This window comes from Aricia agestis, chromosome 21 (genome assembly GCF_905147365.1).
Source record: "Aricia agestis chromosome 21, ilAriAges1.1, whole genome shotgun sequence".
Classification (NCBI taxonomy): Eukaryota; Metazoa; Arthropoda; class Insecta; order Lepidoptera; family Lycaenidae; genus Aricia; species Aricia agestis.
The window spans coordinates 10,680,514-10,707,136 of record NC_056426.1 but is presented as its reverse complement, the minus strand read 5'-3'; the positions used below and the strand labels follow the sequence as shown (position 1 = coordinate 10,707,136).

Below are 26,623 nucleotides of genomic sequence, written 5' to 3'. Positions count from 1 at the left end.
CAGTATTTACAATACAACGACGTTAGCTTAAACTGCTGAATCGATTTTGATTAAATTTGTTGTGGAAAATCTTTGAGATCTGGGGAAAAGCACAGCTATTTTTCTTCCCAGAAAAATAATATACGGTTCTTGCGCGATAAAATATGAATTACGTCGCTTTGATGGCGAATGAATTGAACTTTTATAATATATTGGAGATGATATTATGAGTTCCACACTTCTTTCGTCAAAGTTTTCCTTAAATTAAAGTTAAGTGTTTATTAAATGTCTTTGGATGTGGCTGTTAAATTGGGTGTTCTTCTCTAAAGCGGCTGCTTTGCGAGCGTGGCTACGCTCGAAGTGTGCACAGCGGAGCCCTGAGTAGCCCTTTTTAGAAAATAATATGTCATCAGACACCAGTATGGACACAATTCAATCTGTGATTTTTCCTGAAACAAACACATATTTTTTTTCATGACACTTCTAAAAAGGTTCCGCCACCAAAAAGTTTGAGAACTGCTGCTATAAATAACTAATGCCGTATCTTCTCTATGCTTATGTCTACATAATAAACCAATAGTAATTGTCTTGTGTACGGCTACTTTACGCTAACGCCCGACAATAATGATTACCGTTATTACATCTCCTGCGAACTCCTGTTGGCCTGGTACTTGGTACACAAGTAGGACGAGTTTAAAGAAATATATTATGAAAATGTACTTGTTTGTTTGTTGCTAAAAGTTTGTATAACCTTATTGCTATCCATACTTAATATTATAAACGCAAAATCTGTCTGTTACCTCTTCACGCCCAAATCGCTTAACCGATTTTGCTGAAGTTTGGTGTAGAAATACTTAGAGTCCTGGGAAAGGATATTGGATACTTTTTATTTAATATTATACTAGCTATTCGATAAAACACGAATAAAATGACATTTTCTAAAAATGATTCCTAGCTAGATCGATTTATCGCCCCCGAAACCCTCTATATACTAAAATTCATGAAAATCGTTGGAGCCGATTCCGAGTAAATTTTATTTTAAAAGATTATTTTTTTTACCTCACTTTTTTTTGGTAAAAAAAGTAGGCCCGTGCGAGTATCTTACGCCGGTTCTTCTCGCCGGGATAGTTCCCGAACCGGTGGTAGGCACCGTAGCTAATATTAACATTCTGGAAGTATTTTCTTAAAATCTATTATATGTGTTAATTTCAACTGTTAAGTGATGTTGGTAACAAAAAGGCGGACAGAGTAAACGAAGCATTATAGCTTACGTCAAAATCTAAACGCGTACCAGTCGAGCCTAAATATATTTCACCTATTCAGATCTGTCCTATACCTGTTCAGACCTAAAGGGGGAAAGAAGGGGGAGGGGGATCGGAAGGAGATAGCGTCGTATCGACAAGCGCTGTCAGCTGTCAACTGTCACGCCGGTGACAATGGCGGTAGTTTTAGAATGTCGAAAGCTTGAGAAACAGGCATTTACCTGTGATAGGATTCAAGGACTTTTGTTATGTTCAAGAAAATATTGTATATAGAATTGTTTTGTCGCTTATTCGGAACTAACGCTGCCATATTGTAAGGCGTCCATTACACGCTCATGCGACAGTCAATTCCGTCAATCATGAATTATTTTTCACTGATGGTGACTGACGGACTGATGGACTGTATTAGACAGTCACTCAATTCTCTTCAGTTTTATGTCATTCAAAGCCAGATATTCAATGGTTCACACGTTTCTAAATTTAAAAAAAGTGAAAAAAGATACCCTTTCAGCGCTGCTACTTTCACAGTGAACTTTCTACAAGGAACACATACACGCCCTTAAGTATTATCACTTAGTTTTGGTACACCCTGTATATCCTTTTCCGGGACTTGAAGTATCTCTTTCTTCTAGTTTGGGCGTAAAGACGTAACACACAGACAGACAGACACACTTTCGCATTTATAATATTAGTATGGCTTCACAATACCATCCTTGTAGTTCCGTAGTTGTTGCGATATAGGTTAAGTATCTCATACATCTACTGCGACCCAATTAAGCCGGTATTCACTCGCGATGATCCTTCACGCCACTGTAGATACGTGCCAATTTGTAAATAACAATATATTGTTGACAAATAATTTGAAATTCAATTTAAGTTTAGTATTGTGGTATCAGAAATAAGGGTTTTGGCGGTCTATAATATGTCGCAGTCATCTGGATTAATATGTTATAATATGTATGAGTAAATGACTAGCGCGTTCATTGAATAAGGCTATTTAATTGAACGACTAAAGACATCTCGTCAAGTCGTTGACTGTAACGTTTAACGTCTTGACTTAACGCCATTTAGTGCAGTCATTGAATGGGATAAATCCGACTTTGTAATATTTTATATTATCGCAACTCTAAGGGCCTGTTTCACCACTTTCTGATAAAGTGCCTAATAGGCTGCTCACAACTTTTTTGACAGATTCTGCATACTTGATCTGTCAAGTTAATTGGTGGAATGCCTTATCAGGAAGTGGTGAAACAGGCCCTAAATATACTGATTTTTATTAGCAAACAAACAATTTGGTCGTTATTGCAGATAAATATTAACAGTTTATATTTTTAGGTAGTATTTCGCTGTATCTGATATTGCTGGCAATGTTGTGACTATAACCAAAGTCGTTATATGCGATTCAAACTATGCAAACTGTATATATTGCATTATTATTCCTGTACTCATTTTTTTTAATGAAAACCGTTTGGTCGTTTGCCCCCTTAGCAAACGACCAACTTCCGTCGCCCATGGACATTCGCAGCATCAGAAGAGCTGCAAGTGCGTTGCCGGCTTTTTAAGAGGGAATAGGGGAGGGTAGGGAAGGGAGTAGGGTAGGGGATTGGGCCTCCGTTAAACTCACTCACTCGGCGAAACACGTGTTTCACGCCGGTTTTCTGTGAGAACGTGGTATTTCTCCGGTCGAGCCGGCCCATTTGTGCCGAAGCATGGCTCTCCCACGTATAAACAGGCTCATTTTAAAAGGCTTTTGAAATGAGTTCCTTTTACAAACTTTGTCACCGCAAGTTTTTTAAATTAACAATTTCCAACACCTGTCATTTACTTTTTATCACAAAGATATCGGTTAAGTGTCAAAGTAGGTTTAACATGTAACTCTTATTACAACCACATCGACATTAGGAATTCAAAGGTAAATGAACATAGAACGGGTCGTAGTTTGTGCAGTAATTCACAAAGCGAGAACTCTTCGACATATAGATTATAATTGGTTTTTTTCCGTCCTACATACGATCGGGGTGCCCATTTGTCTCGATAAAGCCGGATACACTTTATTGAGACTTTAAGAGAGAGAATGAGAAGAAATCCAGTAGCTTTTCTCTGCTGTGTGCTGAGAATCAGGACAAGGAAACATGAAAGCGATACATTAAACAGAAATGACTCTCTCTCATCTCTTCTCTTAAATAGGTTTGGCGGTTTAGGAGTGACAATGTAACAGTCAAACCGACATACACACTCTTGCATTTATAACGAGTTTGATTACTTATGAAGAACCCTTCTCTTTCAAACAAATATAATATCCTACTTTACTCCTTTAATATATTAACCCTACACCCGCCTAACTCTTTGTTCTCTCTACGAGCCTAGTAACTAGTTATAGAAGGGTTTGTAAATTGGATAGAAATTGTGTCATTATTGTCACAAACCTCCTATAGTTTTAAATGCAGTTTATGTGTCAGAATGATTAAAAACTTCTGAAGAAAAGGGTGCTACTTATCCATTCAGGTCCACCAAAAGAAGGGTGCCGTCTCTTCAACACAACTCAACTCTTCACACTTATTGCCTGTTTCACCACTTCCTGATAAAGTGCCAGATAGGCTATCCACAACTTTTTTGACAGATTCTCCAAACTTCATCTGTCAAGTTAAGTGGTGGATAGCCTATCCGGCATTTATTAAGAAGTGGTGAAACAGGCCCTTAACCTGCTGAAAGGACTTTTAGGTGATAATATGTGTATAGATACACTTAAAGGGACGAATCACACCGGAATGGCATCGCAGCGGCGAGCATTTTCAGTGTCATATGATTTTAAACTTTATCTTCATTATTGTAATACATAGTATTGCTTGATTGAAATCGCGGCCGCCGGCGGCCATCCGCGACTGCGGGCAGACGCAAGAGTTTCCAAGTTTCTCAAGCGATAGTATTACAATAAATGAAGATAAAAATTAAAATCATATGACACTGAAAATGCTCGACGCTGCGCTGTGCTACCATTCCGGTGTGACGATTCACACCGGAACCGTTCCCTAACCGTCAAGAACAGACATAATAATATTAGTTTTCGTCCCTGTATTGTGTTTCGACCTGTATGGTTACTTCGTGACACACTTTACAAGCAAGGCGTAATAAAAAGTCACATATGACATGAAAAAAGATGCGCTTTAAAAAATGTCTTAGCGCAGACAAAAACATGGACTTTCAATGGTTATCTTTTATTAATATGTATTCTACGTCGTTTATTTTTAATAACACATAATAAATATATTTTAGAAGCAATAGCAAAAAGTTTATTTTAACAACGGTTACAATAATTATCGTTAATTAAACTCGAGTTACGGTTGACAACAGAGTTAGTAATTATACGATGTGGTTAACTCAGATAGCTGTTATTGTTTGGGAAGTTAATATTATATGCCAAACATAGTTATATAATAATTATAATATTCATGTAATTTAAATACAATCTTGTACATAATGTTATACAGGGTGTAACAAAACAATGAGATAATACTTTAGGTGGTAGGATAACACAAACCGTGACGTGACGTGACGTAGGAGAGCCATGCTTCGGCAGGAATGGGCCGGCTCGACCGGAGAAATACCACGTTCTCACAGAAAACCGGTGTGAAACAGCGCTTGCGCTGTGTTTCGCTGAGTGAGTGAGTTTACCGGAGGCCCAATCCCCTAACCTATTCCCTTCCCTACCCTCCCCTATTACCCTATTCCCTCTTAAAAGGTCGGCAATGCACCTGCAGCTCTTCTGATGCTGCGAGTGTCCATGGGCGACGGAAGTTGCTTTCCATCAGGTGACCCGTTTGCTCGTTTGCCACCCTATTTCATAAAAAAAAACCGTAACAAAACTATTGTTATGAGACTCAGAATGAACTTATAAAACTGAAGGTCACTTTCACATCCTTCGTTAAATAAAACCAAATTTTTCAGCACCGAGCAGGCTGATGATGATGAAATATTGCCAAGAACACTCTCGATCATGCCAGCTTTGAAACAAAATTTCCAGATCAAAATCCATCTGCCTGTTTGGATGCTGCGATGCCACAGACCTCGCCAGCTACCTATACAGTACACACGGACAGACAGACAGACAAATCAACACGTGAAACTTATAACAGCCGTCGTTTTTGTCAGGGGGTTTAAAATAAATTGTTCAAACAAGATATCGCGTCGTATGCAAAATACTTTTCAACTATCGTGCTAGAGTTTGATAGAAAAATTACAAGTTTCAACTTAGCTCGGTAAGTCCGGTAAGCCCCGGTAAGTCCAGCTAAGTCCCGGGTGGAGTTGGTAATTTGTTCACGTGTAGATTGCTTTTATGAAACTAGATATCCGTTTACAGGCATCCGTATTAAGGTCGATTCATGTTGCGTCGTCACGAGGCGCGGCGCGTTTTTGTTTGAAACACGTAGCCGTGTCGGGCGGCAAGAAATACCACGTTCTCACAGAAAATCGGCGTGAAACAGCGCTTGCGCTGTGTTTCGCCGAGTGAGTGAGTTTACCGGAGGCCCAATCCCCTACCCTATTCCCTTTCCTACCCTCCCTATTCCCTTCCCTTCCCATCCCTACCCTCCCCTATTACCCTATTTTCTCTTAAAAGGCCGCCAATGCACCTGCAGCTCTCCTGATGCTGCGAGTGTCCATGGGCGATGGAAGTTGCTTTCCATCAGGTGACCCGTTTGCTCGTTTGTCCCTTATTTCATAAAAAAAAAGTCTGGTAACCCAATGTGTTTCTTCCTGTGTAGCAAATAAATTTTAGTTATAAATGGTTCGCATAAAAATACATCGCATTGCCGCATCATGTTGCAATGTCAACCGACCCTAACACTCCGTTTTTAGGATTCCGTACTCAAAGGGTAAAAACAGGATTCTATTATTGAGACATCGATGTCTGTCCGTCTGTCTGTCTGTCTCCAGGCAGTATCTCAAGAACCGCTACAGGTAGACTTCTGAAATTTTCACAGATTGTGTATTTCAGTAGTGCTAGCACGGCGACCAGCGAAAATGCGAAAGTATGGACAAACTGTGGAAATAAACCTAAGGTGCCGTTCCGATCTTTTTTCGTTCCGAAAAATTCAATTAAAATGCCACTTTATGGCAGACTATAGTCACAAACTGTGGAGATAAACTTAAGGTGCCGTTCCGATCTTTTTTAGTTCCGAATAATTCAATTAAAAAGCCACTTTATGACAGACTATAGTTCTAAAAATTCAAATAATATCCTACATTATGACATATACTATAGTGTGTCATAAAGTGGCATTTTAATTGAATTTTTCGGAACGAAAAAAGATCCGAACGGCACCTTAGGTTTATTTCCATAGTTTGTCCATACTTTCGCATTTTCGCTGGTCGCCGTGCTACCGCTACTGGTGCCGCTATAATAAACACATACTAAAAACAAAAAAAAAAAAATATTTACGGGAGGCCCCCATACAAGAAACTTGATTTTTTTGGCCTTTTTGGCTCGTCATCCATAATGGCAGCATGTAGACACTTGAAATTTTCACAAGATCCTCAATCATATTATGTGTTCTTTAATATTTAATAACAAAATTCAAATAAAATAAATAATTAAGGGGGGCTCCCATACAAAAAACACAATTTTCCCCTACTTTCGCTTTATAACGGTACGGAACTCTTTGTGAGCCGACACGCACTTGGCCGGTTTTATTTAGTATAGTATCCATAATCTATATATTAATACGTGAGCCAAAAACTTTGTATCCCTTTTGACGAAAAATGGGAAAACGTAGGTGAATGAAATTTTGCACAGTTATAGTTTATATGGTGAAGGAGTGCATCGAGCTCATATTATTATTTTGAAATTATGCTTTTATCATACATTTTTTTAACAAATAAAACATTACACACACTACAACACACACACTAAGGAAAATGACAGATTTTTGAGTGACAAGCCTATACAATACCTATACATACTGTTACGGACACACAGAACCATCTAGCGGCAAACCAGCGAAACTGATCAGGGGACACACTACACAGAAATCCCCTACTCGAAACTAGATGGCGCTAGGTGGTACATGCTCGAGCCTCCTAGAAACTTCCCACAATTGTTTACTTGCTTATGTGAATCGGGAATTTGTCTCGCCATATAAAAAGCCGCAGGTAGACGGCCCGGCAATTCAGTTCGATTCGAGCTATCATCAAGGCGACTTCGGAGTGAAAGTAAGTGATCAATAGTGAGTGAACCAGTGAAACCCGCGACTTGGCTACGACCTAGGACAGTGATAGTGCTTAGTGATTGGACCTAGTGATTAGTGTTTGGACCTAGTGTGTGCTTGTGTGACCTAGACTTAGTGAATAAAGTCTTCAAGAGAGTCAGCAGGTCTTTCTCTCCAAATCCTCGAACCCTAGCACGTAACAATACGAATTAAACTCTTTTATATTTTATGGTTGAAGTCTGTTGGCAACAAGGTGACAAATTGAAAATGGATTATAGTTTTTTTTTTATTGAATCTTAGATACTTTAGACAATGCTTACACGGCCAGTCTGAGATCAGCTGAGTCCCAGAGACAAGAGTTGAAAAAAGTATGATAAAGTGAATATTTTTTTACAAAATATCTTAATATCATTGAAACTAAGGTCGAATTTCGACCATTAGGCGACCTCTAGTATCCACTATAACATCAATGAATATCGGTGTAACATAATATTCTGTATTAAAACCGTACAATTTTCGGTGATAATACCGCCGCTAGCCTGGCCTTCAATCTTTTTTTTGTATTAAATATCACAAGACATCAATAATAATTCGTAACTTAGTCTAGATTCTTAGATATAAAAATTCAACAATATTGTAAGTTCGTAAATGTGCTACGGTGCAGCGTAGCAGTATCTCGTAGATGTGCTACGGCGCGGCGTAGCAGTATCTCGTAGATGTGCTACAGCGCGACGTAGCAGTATCTCGTAGATGTGCTATGGCGCGGCGTAGCAGTATCTCGTAGATGTGCTACGGCGCGGCGTAGCAGTATCTCGTAGATGTGCAACAGCGCGACGTAGCAGTATCTCGTAGATGTGCTATGGCGCGGCGTAGCAGTATCTCGTAGATGTGCTACAGCGCGACGTAGCAGTATCTCGTAGATGTGCTATGGCGCGGCGTAGCAGTATCTCGTAGATGTGCTACGGCGCGGCGTAGCAGTATCTCGTAGATGTGCTACGGCGCGGCGTAGCAGTATCTCGTAGATGTGCAACAGCGCGACGTAGCAGTATCTCGTAGATGTGCTATGGCGCGGCGTAGCAGTATCTCGTAGATGTGCTACGGCGCGGCGTAGCAGTATCTCGTAGATGTGCTACGGCGCGGCGTAGCAGTATCTCGTAGATGTGCTACAGCGCGACGTAGCAGTATCTCGTAGATGTGCTATGGCGCGGCGTAGCAGTATCTCGTAGATGTGCTACGGCGCGGCGTAGCAGTATCTCGTAGATGTGCTACGGCGTGGCGTAGCAGTATCTCGTTTATGTGCTACAGCGTGACGTAGCAGTATCTCGTAGATGTGCTAAGGCGCGGCGTAGCAGTATCTCGTAGATGTGCTACGGCGCGGCGTAGCAGTATCACGTTGATGTGCTACGGCGCGGCGTAGCAGTATCTCGTAGATATGCTACGGCGTAGCAGTATCTCGTAGATGTGCTACGGCGTAGCAGTATCTCGTAGATGTGCTACGGCGTAGCAGTATCTCGTAGATGTGCTACGGCGTAGCAGTATCTCGTAGATGTGCTACGGCGTAGCAGTATCTTGTAGATAATATATTACGGCGTTATCTTGTAGCTACTAAGCTAAGGGTTATACGTAACACTGCCAGTACCATATTGCTTAAGGCTTTTTTTATTAAGAAAATATTACAAAATATATAAAATCGTACACAAACAAAGTATTATGTTAATATTTCCGAAACAAATATTATTTGCGACTGAAAATATTTCATGTAACAGTTAATATTCAAATATTTGACTGAAATTCACATTTCTCGATAATTTTCGGTTTAATAATTATAATCGAATCACATACCTCGAGACCGCGGGCGGAATAACTCGCGCCGAAATATTCCGCTAATATAAGCCCGGACCTCAACAATGTGGAGATTTTCGCTCAAATTAAACGCTACGTAGGGCAGAGTAGCGCTACGTAGAGCGGCGTAGCGCTACTAAGGGCGGCGTAGCGCTATGAAGGGCGGCGTAGCTCTACGTATGGCGGGAATGTGGGAAATTGTACAATTTGTATGTTTTAAAGGGTGCAGTGCTTTTTGTAGACCTTATGGTGTTATGGACATGTGTTGTTAAAGAAATAATTCATATTATGTAATTTCAGAATCTTTGAATCAGCGCATAGCGATTCCAAGTTTTTTTTTATGAAATAAGGGGGCAAACGAGCAAACGGGTCAGTGGTCACCTGATGGAAAGCAACTACCGTCGCCCATGGACACTCGCAGCATCAGGAGAGCTGCAGGTGCGTTGCCGGCCTTTTAAGAGGGAATAGGGTAATAGGGGTGGGTAGGGGTGGGAAGGGAAGGGAATAGGAGAGGATAAGGAAGGGAATTGAGCCTCCATTAAATTCACTCATTCGGCGAAACACAGCGCAAGCGCTGTTTCACGCCGGTTTTCTGTGAGAACGTGGTATTTCTCCGGTCGAGTCGGCCCATTCGTGCCGAAGCATGGCTATCCCACGTATTAAAATTACTTTGTTATGACTATTTTGATGACATTTTAACTCATATAGACCCGCCGTGCCCAAACGAGGACACTGTTAAAATTACCTAAATTTTTTGTCTTTCAAGTTTATACTTATTTTTATTGTAAGTGTCAATTTGCTAAAAGTGTATTTTTTATTCGTAGAAGGAACAAATAATATTAAAATAGTTTACAGTGTTTTATAACGATTTTTCTGAAGCTGTTTCTAACATCCGAAATGACGCCAAGTTAGTATTTTTTATTTTTAAGTTTTTCTTTTAAGCATTTATATTTTTTTACTTGAAAGAGCTCATTACACTATAACCTATAAAAAATATACATATTAGTGTGAAAAGCTTTAGTCTTTATAAGATTAGGAGTAGTGTTATACAAGTGTCCCTATTTGGGGCCAATGGGCACATTGGATGTAAATTATTCCAATTTTTGTCCACCGATCAATGTCGTATAATCAATGAACTGAAGGGTATTCAATAGCTATGATAAATACTATGGAGTTCAGGAAGTTGCTATGATAGAAGATGACAGTGGAAAGATATGTACATATATTTATTCCTATTTTCCTTCGCAACCATGTATCTCTTTACCAGTTTTTCACTATTCCAAGGGGTATATTGGCTTGGCTATTGTGCAACTGATACTGTTTGCCAAGGCAGTACAGAAAAGTGTCCTCTCGTATCCGTCAAGGATATGAAAAAAAAAGAAAACGACGAGTTTGACTACCGTTTCGACCAACTAAATCAGAATTTGTTTTACATCGGCTGGATTATAATGTCTATGCAATCGGCGGAAGCAATTACAGCGTTTTTCTTCTGGGAAAAGTAAACAGATGTATTACTGTTGAAGGAATGTGGACGTTAGCTTCTTACATTTTTATCTAAGTTATAACAAGGATATGCGTGGGGTCAAGTCAACTGGTCAATCGATTTTCTCGCACAAACATACGAAACAAAAGTTGGTGGTAACTGGTAGGTACTGTTTACGCACATGTTGGATGTAGCAGTGGCAAACGCATGGCGGCCGCATCATCAAAGTAATAAAAACAAGAATTGAATCAGCTCCAATTTCGGCGGCATTTGGTCGTCATTACTTGAGACATACAAGCAAGCAGCAATACATATCTGTACTGCCAAACCTGCAGCATGAAGGGTCAATTTCCCGAAAAACTGTCGCAACAATCGCGTTGTTCTGATGGGCTAGCATTACGTCTTGAAAAAGGTCAAAGACAATTTGAGAAATGTGTGAAAACACGGTACATTCATAAAATATGTATCGAAAATTTATATAATTATTTAACACCGTATGATCCCATTGGCCCCATTTGAGGACGGCAATTTTTTAAATATAAGAATTCAAAAAAATTTAAGTTTTTTTGTGTTTTCCTAATAATTTTATTGGTTTCTATAAATTAATAAAGAAAATTCATATTTTCCATGGCTCAGTTTCATTTGGGTCTAAATGGGTTAATCAAGTAGAGAGAGAGAGAGAGAGAGAGAAAGAGAGAGAGTGGAAGGCTTGGGCTTAGCCTAAAACATATAGTTTAGGGCGTAGGCGATATTGAATTTTCAATGGTAGAAATTTCGGAATATGCCCTTAAAATAAATTTGAATGTGTCACTGACGTGGAAAGATATTTTGCGTCGTCAGCACTTCGCCCGCGGCAGCCGCCGTCAAACACTTTGATTGATGGAAGCGCGACGAACCATGACTTATGTACAGTAGAATTATATTTGATATTCTATATCTTAGGCATGGTAATTTTGTAACTTGTCACTGCTAACGTTTGATTGCTGTTTCACTATATCTGGGCCATCAAAACTGATTTTAAAGTACCAATAGAAAGCTACATTTTCTTTTGTAAGTATAATGTATAGATTTTGCAAAATATCATCGGAAAATTTTGAAAATTCTAATGCCAGCACAGGCAATATAGCTAGTATAAATATACTTCTAAGTTAAAATTCTTAAAAAATAAAAATAAACGGAAAGCATGAAAACATATTATGTTCCTGTTATCAAAATCTACGGAACATCCTTAATTTTATGGTACATATGGTATCGCTTAAAACATTTAGTTTTATATAAAGCAGCTTTTCCATTTTAAGCCAATACAAGCAGAGCATACGAGCTATAAGTCAGGATGCTAGAAATTTATGCTTCACAATTTTAGGTCTCAGCCGGATTACCTAGGTCCAATATCGCCTGACTTGTGACCTAAGTTAGGTCGTTGAGGTGAAATATTGAACGTGCACATTCTAAACTAGATTTTAAAGATGCAAGAAATTTTTAGTTATTCTTTAAGAACATTGAGAAATATAGTATGAGCTTTCTTCTATACATACATATTATGAATTTGTCTGTTTGTGACATTTTAGGTATTCTCTGGATCTATACCTGCTATGCTGTATTGTTTTCAGTTATACTGACACTCTCGGAGTGCAACCCGATTTTTTTTTTTACTTTTATCTACAGTGTGTAACAAAAATAAGTGATAATACTTTCACAGTGAACTCTCTACACGGAACACATACACACCCTAAAGTATTATCACTTATTTTTGTTACACCCTGTATAAATGTAACTTTCTTTCTTTTTTTAACGATGTAACTAAATATTAAAGTATTTTTCTTTTGTTGCAGTCACCTCTTTGGGAGTTTCTTCACTAGATAATAATAAGGTAAGATGGAGTAACATGTTTTTTTTCTCGATAATAACAATAACTTTCAAATATTATCTCTACTCGTCTACTCTAAAAACCACCTGCCATCAATGGCCGGCCACGCACAACTTTTCTGTTGTTACGTGCGTCCATGGGCGACGGTAGTTGCTTTCCATCAGGTGACCCGTTTGCTCGTTTGCTAGCGGTAATAATTAAAAAAGTGTCGTGACGCAGAATTGGATTTTTAATAAAACAATAAAAAAAACAACTTTATTCACTGCCTGAAGGAAAAATTTTTCATTGACGAAATTTGAAAACTCAACTGCTAGCCCAACACTTTCAAAGAATCATATCTACTTGGTGGTTAATAAAGTTCAATGTTGTTTGAACGTAAAAAGTACGTTTAAACAACATTGAACTTTATTTATGGTTAAAGTAATGACTTATGAGTAATAATATCATAATTTTATGACATTAGATTATACTAACTCTCATAAATGGGACATTAAAATGCCAGTAAAAATGCATAAGATTGGCATTTAAAACTTTAACACGCAAAAAACGTAATAACTTTAAATTATAACTTGGTATAAATCATTAGAATTTTTCCTCAAGACTTCGGCCAAGTCCGTGCCAAGTTAATGGCACGCCAGCTGCGCCTGCCAGGTCATTAAACCCTGACCTTTTTCGGTTATTCCGCCTGGCAGGACGTGGTGAGATTTCGGCCTTTTTGGTTTCTTTATGAAAGTCATATTTTATTTACGGATAAGGTAAAACCGGTAATCCGTAGGAATTGCGGATGTGAAACTTATATTTTATACTAGGTAACCCGGTGAACTTGGTATCACTTGCTGCCTCTTAATATAAACCTTCACTGGACTTCAAACATTTCAAGACCAAAATTCGCCAAATCTATTCAGTCGTTCTCGAGTTTTAGCGAGACTAACAAAATTAAAAATTTGCTTTATTTATATAGATAAGTTTTAGACGAGAACGTGAGATGGGGCATAATATTCAGTCTTTATTATGATGATGATGATGGAAATAAAGTATAAGTGTAAAATGTTATAAATGCGAAATAGTGTCCGTCTGTCTGTCTGTAATCTCTTGATGACTAAACGGCTGAACGGATTGAGATGGAATTTGGTATGGAGATACTCTGATAGTCAGGACAGGACATAGGATATTTTCCGCGCGATAAACGATTTTCGGCACAACGGAGTTGCGGGAATTGTCTAGTAAATAACAAAATCTCGCTGTCGAAAACAAGTGTATCACTTACTGTGGGTTGCACCGACTTACTTTAACCGTAACTGTAACTTTAACTATAACTTTAATTATAACTACAGTGCAAAATGTCAAATATTTGGTTAAGGACGCCATATTTAACGATAACTATAATCGCTTACCGCTCATACTTATATCTATTTTTTTCGTGAAAATTTACTATGGCAGTGTTTTTATAACAAATATTTTTTGCTGTCGATTTTTGCGGATAATTCAATTATTTATACTCTCAATCCCATTAACTATAGCTTTAATTAAAAAAATAAACGCAGTAGACATCTGTCAAATTTTGTGGTCAAAGTTAAGGTTAAAGTTAAGTTAGCCTTAACTATAACCATAACTTTGAGCATAACTGTAACTATAACCTCGCCTCTGGTTTAACCCACTTAACCAAATATGTAGTTAACGAACGTCATTTATAATCATGGTTACAAATCCAAATCTGTTTCCAATATCAAGACAACCTCAAGACGATTCGCTTATAATTAAATGACAGTAATTTTAAGTCTAAGTTAAATACGAGAATTGGGTGTCTGCTCTCAATCGTTCGACATTAAAATGTAATAGTCAAAACTCGGTGATATCTGTTGGCGGGGCGCCACGAGATTTTGGCGCGCTGCCCGCTCCATCGATCCGTCGCGACCGGCACGACTCGCGAGCGCCGTACACACACAGCAGTGTATAACGTACTACAAGTAAATACGGCAGACGTCGGTTTACGTTATATTGAGGTTGTTCAACTTGTATGGTTTTAACCGACTTGTGAAAGAAAGTTAAATAATATTTACTCGTTTTCTGCTTCGTTGTAGTCGGTTCGATTTCTGTTTCTTACTCGACTGCGGTAGAAAGAGGGTTTTTTTTAAGCGTATGTATATATTATCTTTGGCAGGTTCTAGAGCCAAAGAGAGTAAAGAGCATAATATCGTATTTGAGCTTAAATGTACCATTACGTTCGTCTTAAGGTAGCATTCGGATCAAGACTTCCTAAAAGCAGTGGGTCGCGGACTCGCGTCTCGGTCTCGCGTCGCGGTCTCGCGTCGCGGTCTCGCGTCGCGGTCTCGCGTCTCGGTCTCGCGTCTCGGTCTCGCGTCGCGGTCTCGCGTCGCGGTCGCCTTGATCCGAAAGCTACTTTAATGCACCCTTTCCTTGTAGTTCATTATAGACGAATTAAAATGTTAAAGGAAGTAGAGATTTTCACTATGGCAAAGTGTACGGTCGCCGCACTAGAAAAGAATTTACGAGCAACTTCTAGTTTGTATAATATTTTCTTGACAACTATAATAATATTAAAGTCCATAATTCGAAAATAATAACATCCTTACGCAGGTAACCCAAATCCTCACCCATTCCTATACTGTATAAAAAGCAATTTCTATGACTTATACATTATATAATAGAAAATAATATATTTGACAAAGGTTCCCCATTTTATTGTGATGGCGGACGTGCTGGCGCGATCCACGTGCGGAGTTTTATCGTTTTCGGCCCAGACTTTTGTTGACGTAATCCTGTTTAATGCTAGCACTTTTGCTGATTCTTTACGAGCAGTTCTATGTGGAAAACTTTAATAAAGTCTTAACATCTTTTATACTATGAGTTAGATAAAATTTGTGGGAAAATTGAAGACGTCATACGTCTTTATAACATAAGGACATTTCCCCATTTTTTTCCTTTATAATTTGAACAAACCTTGTCACTTGCCTGCTTTATTATCTGGCTACTATAATAATATGGCTATACATTTTTTTATCATTTTCCAGGCCCTAAAGCCTACATTTATGCAGAAAACGGCATTTTTTTTCTGTTACTTACCTGGTTCTTCACTTCTTTCACTCATGTTTTCAATTAAGCCTGATTACATAGATGTAGGGCGCTTAGCCAAAATGGCGTCACTAATTTTACAGTCTAAAATTTTCAAATAAATGGTGGTAGGCTTCATGTAAACGTTCTAAAAGTGTTAATTTTAACCGATTCAGAAATAACATATTTTTCATAATTTTTTTCACTTTATTATGTCTTAAAGCATCTAAGCTAAGTAACATATAATTTGAAATTCGACGTCGTGCATGTTAATATCGATAACCCATCAGAACATACACGTTAAACTCCTCTAGTGTTGCGCTCCTAATCCTTAGAGTTCCAAACCGCCTTAGAACCGTATTCGTTCGTATAAATACTAAATACAACATGAGGTGTATTTTGAACGCCAGTTTTCTATTAGACCGCGATTACGCCTGCCTATTTGTGCCAAAATAGCTCCATACTAAGGAATACACAAAATATTTTTCTAGTTATATAAATATTCCTTAAATGTTAAGAGGTATTTGATATTCGCGTTCAAACAACGTCAACACTTTTGGGGTATTTCTGTGTTGGCTAACACTTGTCCGAAATTATCATACCGAAGGGCCGGCCCTTGAATTTGCATAGTCCCTTTGATGTTCGCGAAGGGCTAGGATATAGGGCACAACACCTACATAGTTATAGTAGATAGTTCTAGATTAGGTCCCATATAAAAAGGTTTAATACATAAGACGTAAAGGCAATATAAAGGACATAGGTGTCATATTATGACGTTCATAAATCGCTCGCAAAACTTCGATAGCCTGATATAGAATTATGTGCTTTTCTTTTGTGTCTTCTGAAACTTTTGAGAACTTCAGATCTTCTCTATATAATTTGCGATACCAATGAATACATAAACAAGATTCTAATCTTTTTTTTCTCAAACCCTTTTACTAGAATTACATAACTATTCATAATCATAATCATTTATTTGCCTTGAATGTAGGTTACAAAAGTTCTTACAATATTATAAATGGTACAAACATTCTGCTATAAGTAGCGTGCAAATGTTATAATAGTAGAGAGCATGCATAGATATTATTTTATTATTATACTTATATCGCGGAAACCATACATTTTGCTGCTATAATACTTTTTTAACTTAGGTATAATACCAGCCTTTATAATAAAGTAACCTAAGATTATGTGTTAGAACAATTTATAACTTACATTAACTTCACTATTCGAACGGCCTTCTCAAGTAAACCTCTGAACTACCTTCTAGAACCACATCTAAGCGTTAAACTACCCGCATAACATAAGTTAGTGGACAAACACACAACTAAATGTAAATACAACCCTCGCTGATCTTATGCGTCCCTAGTCCTAACGCGGAAAATAAACATGTAGAACATAATCCGCACGAAGCATAATATTATAATGCGATTATGTGTCAGTCTGTCTTTGTATTACCTCTTCACGCTTAAACCGCAGAACCGATTTTGATAAAATTTGGTAACTCCTGGGAAAAGACATAGGATATTTTTTTACCGATAAAAATATGTACGGTTCCTGCACGATAAACGATTTTTGGCGCAACAGAGTTGCGGGCGTTATCAACTATTATAATAAATGCTCATGTCATCTACTATAGTAAAAAGTGTGTCTGTTTGTCACTTCTTCACGATCAAACTCCTGAATCGATATATAGTCCACACTTTGTTGCCACTTGCCAAGCATAAAATAGTCAAATCGTCCCAAAAAATGTACTGTTCTAGAGACTATAATATTATATCGCTTGAAATGCCAGTAACATCTAGCAAGGAAAATATCATTATTATTGTCATAGCATGACAAAATAATTATACAGTCAAACTTATGGAAACAAAACAAAACATTAATTGCGTAATAGTGTCAAACAAAACTATAAATTGATAATATAGACGCGGCTAAATAAGTTCACCTTTTGTTATTCTCTGTCTCACTCTATCTCGTTCCTACATCATACCATCTCTTTCCAAACTCATCCTGCCTGTCGTTTCAAACAAAATTAGCGAATTCATCAATGATAATTTGCTCTCGATCCTCTAATTTCGAAACATGTCACTTGTCAATGTGTAATTTATAATTAAAGTCAATTTCGTGTGTAATTATTAATTTCGTATGTACTTTATAATGTAAATTAGTTTGTTTTGATGTTATATGGATGTATGTCTCTCTAGCTTTTTTATATAAAAAAATTGTCGTAAAGAGCCCCAATATACAGGGTGTAACAAAACTATGTGATAAAACTTTTGGGTGTACACTGTACATGTTAGAAAAAGAAAAAATCGGCCAAGTGCGAATCGGACTCGCGCACGAAGGGTTCCGTACCATTATAGAGCAAAATTATGCCAAAATTTGTATTTTTTTATATGGGACCCCTCTTAATTTTTTATTTTATGTTACAAATTTATTATTATTAAATATTAAAGTACACATATAATTAAGGACTTTGAGAAAAATTCAAGTACCTACCTGTTGTCATTATTGATATCGAGCAAAAAAGGACAAAAAAATCACGTTAGTTGTATGGGAGCCGCCCATTTTTCCAGGATAATAAGTATATGTCCTTTCCCAGCAAAATAGGTTCAGCGTTTTGGGTGTCAAGAGGTAAGACAGACACACTTTCGCATTTATTATATTAGTATGGGTTATGCCATGCCGCTCACGATTATGCCTGATTGAGGAGCAACATGTGCGTTTTCGGTAATCTGTGGTAACGCGTTTTCTTCACACTTCATTTTCACTCATAAAAAAATAATATATGCCATTTTGTTCTATCCTGTTTTTGGAGGTCATTGTACTCCGTCCAAGCCAGCTTATTCATGCTGAAGTATTATAGGAAGAGTTCTAGTTGTTTCATTAAGCTGTACAATAATAAAACAAGTTTTACTTCAGCGTCCAAAGTATGACAATCACACAAGTTCTTTGCATTATTGTTACCTTGTAAGAAAAGAGTTTGTTACAACTACAAAATAACTATCCAGAGAAACATACATATTACTTACTAGTTATATGAATATATGAATATCAAGACATCCCGATAGAAGATACTCAAACTACAAATTTTTTAGGTATTATATTAGATGACAAACTTAATTGGAAAGCTCATTGTGACTCATTGTGTAAGAAGCTGCATCAATATGCATACGTTCTTTATATGCTGAATAATGTCTCACATACATGTCTTCTTTGAGATACGGTGTTGTCTTTTGGGGTAATTCATCTAATAGGGAACTTGTTTTCAAGGCACAAAAAAGATGTCTCAGAGCCGTCTTTCGTATAAAACAGAATGAAAGTTGTGTACCATACTTTAAAAAATATAATATACTCCCTCTCGCAAGCATGTATATACTTGAATGCGCCTTATTAGTTAAAACCAATATAAATATATTTCCAAAACTTAAAAGCAACAGACTTAAATTAAGAGTTGGGACTATAACCCGTAATACAACATTTATGCAAAATGGAGTAATAGGCATGGTAACATTTTAAGAGGGAATAGGGTAATAGGGGAGGGTAGGGAAGGGAAGGGAATAGGGGAGGGTAGGGAAGGGAATAGGATAGGGGATTGGGCCTCCGTTAAACTCACTCACTCGGCGAAACACAGCGCAAGCGCTGTTTCACGCCGGTTTTCTGTGAGAACGTGGTATTTCACCGGTCGAGCCGGCCCATTCGTGCCGAAGCATGGCTCTACCACGTAACATTAATTTATAATATATTGCCTACGGAAATAAAAAAAATTGAAAACTTAAATATGTTTAAAAGAAATCTAAAAAAATTCTTAATTGACAAATGCTATTATACTGTAAATGACTTTTTAAATGAAAATATTTTTTAATGAATTGTATGACATGATATTATTCTTATATTTTGAAAATTAATAATTATTGTAATTAAATTGACTACAATTGACATAATAAAATCCATACTTACCTATAATTTGACTTTTAAAATATAATAATTCTCCATAAAATACAATTAAATAATGAATTATAATATGATTAATAATAATAGATTTTGTTATGTCTAATTATTTATTATTATTGACAATTGGTAATATTTAAATAAGTTAACCATACAGCACAAATTAGCCTCTTTTAATTAACACATTTGGAATATATAATATTTAATACTTTGTTAATTTGTAAGAATAGTAATATTTCATATTATTATATTGTAGTTTATAAGCTAAACATTTGCATGCCCAGTTGGGCAAATGTGATGATACCATTGTGAAATCTACTAACATCTTGTACTAACTCACATTTTGCAAATAAACAAATTGAATTGAATAGAATTGAATAGTTACAAGTATAATAGCAGGTTTATATGATTCCAAATTCCAATCCAGTGCTGGATTACTACTGCAATAATGTAAACGGTTACTGGAAAGCACTGAATTGCATTCCAGATCAGTTTACATAAAATTTCAATATCAATCCAGCACTGGATTAGATTACTGGATTGGAATCATGTAAGCCGGCCATCATTTAGAACAGAAGATGTTTGCTTCCATTGAAAAAGCTTCGAAACTACTGGATCGATACTAATTAAATTTGGCACAGATATAGAATATAGATCACAAATCTTCGTAGACACCTGTACAGTTTTCGTAGCGACCTGCACAGCTTTCGTAGACATCAATTAAGATTTCATAGACTCCTGTACAGTTTTTGTAGACACCTGTACAGTTTTCGTAGCGACCTGCACAGTTTTCGTAGACACTTGTACAGTTTTCGAAGACACCTGTACAGTTTTCGTAGACATCTGCACAGTTTTCGTAGACACCTTTATAGTTTTCGTAGACATCTGTAAAGTTTTCGTAGACACCTGCACAGTTTTCGTAGCGACCTGCACAGCTTTCGTAGATATCTATTAAGATTTCGTAGACAAGCTTTTATATAACTCACTACTCAGCACTTTATCTATGCCGTGATGACTGATGAGTGACGTATCACGTGACCATAAGGCATAAACCTAGTATCAATAATAAATTATAGTTTATGGGTAAAGTTGTGTAATAGGGGGCTAAATAAGTTTTAAAATTTGGCATAAATAAAGTTTAATTTAAAATAATGAAATATTATATGCACACTGCACAGCTGTTTTTAGTTATTTTGATTTAAGGGGTACTAGGGTTTTAAAAAGCTTTTAAATTTAAAAACAAAACAAACGAAGTTGCGGGCAACAGCTAGTTTATAATATTATAGTAAGAATTGATAAGTAAGATTTAGTAAGAAAGGGGTATGAAGATTTTTATATGGAGCCTGGCCGACCTACTGTACGCGGTTTTGTCCAAGAATATTTTTTGTTTGTATTGATATTAGCTGCAGCTATCCATTTTTTTAAATATTCGTGAACGCGGAAAAACACAATGGCGGACAGTAGGTCGGCCAGGCTCCATATATAAATCTTTATACCCCTTTGCCACTGCTTTGATCCCATACAAATCATGCTTTACCTACTTACTGTTAGAAGCGACAAAAACTTGCCTCCTATACGAGCTATAGTATAAAATTATCTATAATACCTTTGATTAATTTTATTTTATCTACTTTGACAATTTAATTTTTTATTGTATTATTTTATTTATACTCACATGATTTTAACTTTACAATTTTAATTTAATTTTTATAGCTAAATGTCTTTTAATTCATAAGTTTTTAATTTTTAATTTAACTTTAAATAGTAATTTATTGCATACAATGATTTTAAATTTATTTATACAAGACTTACAAAGATATGGTGATTAACTGTGATTTTGATTTATTTTTATTTTAAATTGTTTTTTTTTTTGACAATTTTTATTATATTATTTTATTTAAGTAAATAAACATAATTTTAACTTTAATATTAATTTTTTATTGCGAAATCATATATTTTAAATGAATTGTATTTTTAATGTAATGACTTAGCTATAATGATTATGTAACGAAATTTTCAAAAAAATTTAAATTGTAATGTTATGGGTCGCAGAAGCCAAATAAATGATTTTATTGTTATTTTTTATTTTGTTCTCGCACCTTGCAGCATAGTTCAAATATGTGCTATTATCATTTTATTAGACGTATATAGTGAGTTGTGACTTGTGAGGTACGTGTGAGGTATGACAGACGCCAATATGTTCGGTTATTGAGCTTGGGGTCGAAAAATCCGAATGCATTATGATGAAACCGCACTAGGCGACACTATGCGTCACTGCACTGCAGCAGAGCGACGGCAGATTTTGGAATTAAGGTATATTACTTAAGGTATAAGCAAACAAACCTTTTATCTCTACCTGTAATATATATTTTTGTAAGTAAGTATTGAGCACACCAGTTCTCGTCAGGTCGAAAGTTCGGTTTCGACTGATAATTCGGATACGGTCGGACACTAGTTTTGAATTTCGACTTATGCAATATGCATATGTGATTCACTACAAGCTACGTATACGGGATGTATTGAGCACACCAGTTTTCGTCAGGTCGAAAGTTCGGTTTCGACTGATAATTCGGATACGGTCGGACACTAGTTTTCAATTTCGACTTATGCAATATGCATATGTGATTCACTACAAGCTATGTATACGGGATGTATTGAGCACACCAGTTTTCGTCAGGTCGAAAGTTCGGTTTCGACTGATAATTTCGGATACGGTCGGACACTAGTTTTCAATTTCGACTTATGCAATATGCATATGTGATTCACTACAAGCTATGTATACGGGGTGTATTGAGCATACCGGTTTTCGTCAGGTCGAAAGTTCGGTTTCGACTGATAATTCGGATACGGTCGGACACTAGTTTTCAATTTCGACTTATGCAATATGCATATGTGATTCACTACAAGCTATGTATACGGGGTGTATTGAGCATACCGGTTTTCGTCAGGTCGAAAGTTCGGTTTCGACTGATAATTCGGATACGGTCGGACACTAGTTTTCAATTTCGACTTATGCAATATGCATATGTGATTCACTACAAGCTATGTATACGGGATGTATTGAGCACACCAGTTTTCGTCAGGTCGAAAGTTCGGTTTCGACTGATAATTCGGATACGCTCGGACACTAGTTTTCAATTTCGACTTATGCAATATGCATATGTGATTCACTACAAGCTATGTATACGGGGTGTATTGAGCATACTGGTTTTCGTCAGGTCGAAAGTTCGGTTTCGACTGATAATTCGGATACGGTTGGACACTAGTTTTCAATTTCGACTTATGCAATATGCATATGTGATTCACCACAAGCTATGTATACAGCGTGTATTGAGCACACCAGTTTTCGTCAGGTCGAAAGTTCGGTTTCGACTGATAATTCGGATACGGTCGGACACTAGTTTTCAATTTCGACTTATGCAATATGCATATGTGATTCACTACAAGCTATGTATACGGGATGTATTGAGCACATCAGTTGTCGTCAGGTCGAAAGTTCGGTTTCGACTGATAATTCGGATACGGTCGGACACTAGTTTTCAATTTCGACTTATGCAATATGCATATGTGATTCACTACAAGCTATGTATACGGGATATATTGAGCACACCAGTTTTCGTCAGGTCGAAAGTTCGGTTTCGACTGATAATTCGGATACGGTCGGACACTAGTTTTCAATTTCGACTTATGCAATATGCATATGTGATTCGCTACAAGCTATGTATACGGGATGTATTGAGCACACCAGTTTTCGTCAGGTCGAAAGTTCGGTTTCGAGTGATAATTCGGATACGGTCGGACACTAGTTTTCTATTTCGACTTATGCAATATGCATATGTGATTCACTACAAGCTATGTATACGGGATGTATTGAGCACACCAGTTTTCGTCAGGTCGAAAGTTCGGTTTCGACTGATAATTCGGATACAGTCGGACACTAGTTTTCAATTTCGACTTATGCAATATGCATATGTGATTCACTACAAGCTATGTATACGGGATATATTGAGCACACCAGTTTTCGTCAGGTCGAAAGTTCGGTTTCGACTGATAATTCGGATACGGTCGGACACTAGTTTTGAATTTCGACTTATGCAATATGCATATGTGATTCGCTACAAGCTATGTATACGGGATGTATTGAGCACACCAGTTTTCGTCAGGTCGAAAGTTCGGTTTCGAGTGATAATTCGGATACGGTCGGACACTAGTTTTCTATTTCGACTTATGCTTTATTTTGGAATAAGGCTTTTTATATCAATAAAACTGAGAATAACTACTGAATATTGTTTTATTTAAAGTAACTCACATTTGCACAGTAAGAAATCAGAAATCAAAAAAAAAAGGGCCAGAAAAAACGCCATCTCATAGACATTGACATTAACTTTTTTACTATTCCACAAAACCAGAGGCAAAGACATAATGGCTATTCAGCCAAGAATAAAATTTTCTAATGCAAACTTAAACTTAATACTCCCACTAAAATTTTACATCATAGCTTATTCTATGGTTGAACATAAAATAACAAATAAAAATTACAAATCATTCATCATTTGTTCTCTTAGAAAAACAAAAAGTTGTGTGGGCAATGGTTTTGTTAATATATCAGCAAGCTGATTCCTGCTAGGGACATAAGATATATTTATTAAACCATTCTCCACTTTTTCTCGAATAAAATTGTACTTGACATCTATATGTTTTGATCGTTTGTGAAAAACTGGATTATTAATCAATTTGATTGCACTTTGATTGTCAACACAAAGCTTAATACAATCAGATTTCTCATGTAAGTCTAATAATAGTTGTTGCAACCATAATATTTCCTTTGCCGATTCGCAGGCTGCAACAAATTCTGCTTCGGTAGTAGAGAGAGCAATGGTTTTTTGCTTTTGGCTTAGCCATGTAATAGGCCCTCCATTCATTAAAAATATGTATCCACTAGTTGATTTTCGGGTGTCCACATCTCCTGCAAAATCAGCATCTGAATAGCCAATAAGACCACTGCTTTCTCCATACCGTATACATACATTTTTTGTATTTACTAAATATCTAATAACACGTTTCAATGCATTAACATGTTGTTGACTTGGGTTATTTATATAACGACTTAACATGTTCACTGCATATGAAATGTCAGGTCTTGACACTGAACTTAGAAATAATAAAGAACCTATTGCTTCCCTATATGGAAATTTTATAGCAGTTTCCTCTGAATTTTTACATAAAACAACATTTGGATCAGCCGGAGTTGACACAGGATTACATTCAGTCATATTAAAAGTTTTAACAATTTGTTCTATATATTCTCTCTGATGGACACATATACAATTATCTGTTTTTAACACTTCTAGGCCAACAAAATATGACAAATCTAATTCTTTAATTTTAAACGCCTGTTTAAGAAAACTGATTATATCTTTAATTATCTTTTTACTTGATGATAATATAAGAGCATCATCAACATATATTATCAGTATTACTCTAATACTGTCTATATTTCTAGTATATACACAGTAGTCAGCCTGTGACTGAACAAAACCATAAGATTTTAAAAATTCAGTAAACTTTTTGTTCCAACACCTTGACGCCTGTTTTAACCCATAGAGTGATTTATTTAACTTTAGTACTTTACTTTTATTAATATTCACCCCATCAGGAATTTCTAAATAAATTTCTTCTTCCAAGTCCCCGTTCAAAAAAGCAGTTTTAACGTCAAATTGTTGGATTTCTAAGTTATACTGAGCTGCGATACTAAAAATTATTCTAATTGAATCATACCGTGTAGTAGGGGAGAATATTTGCTGATAATCAACGCCAGGAACTTGATTGAACCCTCTTGCACATAATCGAGCCTTGTAACGGTTTACCTTTCCATCATCACCCCTTTTGATGGAGAATACCCACTTAGCTGTAAGCGTTCTCTGTCCAGCTCGCTTCACTGGGGTCCAAGTTTGATTTTCATCATGTGCGCTTAATTCTTCTTTGATAGCTTGCAGCCATTCCTCCTTCTGTAAACTGTTAATTGCCTCATTAAAAGATGAAGGTAACATAAATTCTACTAAATTGGCTTCTAAATGCAAATTTCTCCTGGGTCTCAAATTCATTGGTTCATGTAAAGAATCATCAATGATCTGTGATGACTCATAATCAGGATCATCATGATCAGAACTGAGGATACTTTTATCTTGACTCAGCGAGGTCTCATTTAAAGTGTCATCTCTCTGAGAAGAATTATCTTCCAGTATGACATCAGAGTTAGTACTTTGAATGTCTTCATTATTTTCATCTACAAAAATCTTTGCTATATTTTGTCTTTTTTCAGGAAATTTATTCTCATCAAAAACAACATTTCTTGATATTTTAATTTGTTTTGTCTTTACATTGTACATTCTGTAGTTAGTATTATCATACCCAACCAATATCATTTTTTCACTCTTTTTATCTAATTTAGTTCTCAATTGATCAGGAATATGTATATATCCCTCACTTCCAAATACTCTTACATGCTCCAAAATTGGTTTGACTCCATTCCACAATTCTGAAGGTGTTTTATCTGCACAATTTACTGCTTCTGCCCATAAATCTAAAGAGACATCGCGTGCATACAGCATTGATCGAGCACTTTCAACAATTGTTCGAATATCCCTTTCAGCGCGACCATTTTGCTCGGGGGTATATGGAGCGGTACATTCATGTAGAATCCCTTCTCTATCCAAGTAATCTTTAAATGCTTTGTTAATGTACTCACGTCCATTATCAGTATGCAAGATTTTAACACTGTGCATGTATTTGTTTTTTATAATAGCATTATATTTCTTAAAATATTCAAAAGTATCACTCTTATTTCTCATAAAGTAAATATGTCTGTAGCTTGTTGCTGCATCTCTGAATAATAAAAAATATCTCATACCTTGAACAGATGAATGGCTCATCGGACCACAGACATCACTATATACTAGGT

At 36.6% G+C, this 26,623-nt stretch overlaps 1 protein-coding gene across 2 annotated transcripts in view; it reads left to right on the top strand.

Moving 5' to 3' along the window:
• The window catches only part of LOC121737761 (complexin), a 295,632-nt gene that overhangs the window by 34,911 nt on the left and 234,098 nt on the right, over window positions 1-26,623 (top strand). The window contains exons 1-2 of one of the 2 annotated variants that reach the window (XM_042129451.1): window positions 636-646; window positions 12,602-12,639. The gene's annotated coding sequence lies outside the window, so the exon portion shown is untranslated. Of the gene's footprint in view, window positions 1-635; window positions 647-12,601; window positions 12,640-26,623 lie in introns of those variants that run through there. The other variant, XM_042129452.1, reaches the window with a different exon arrangement.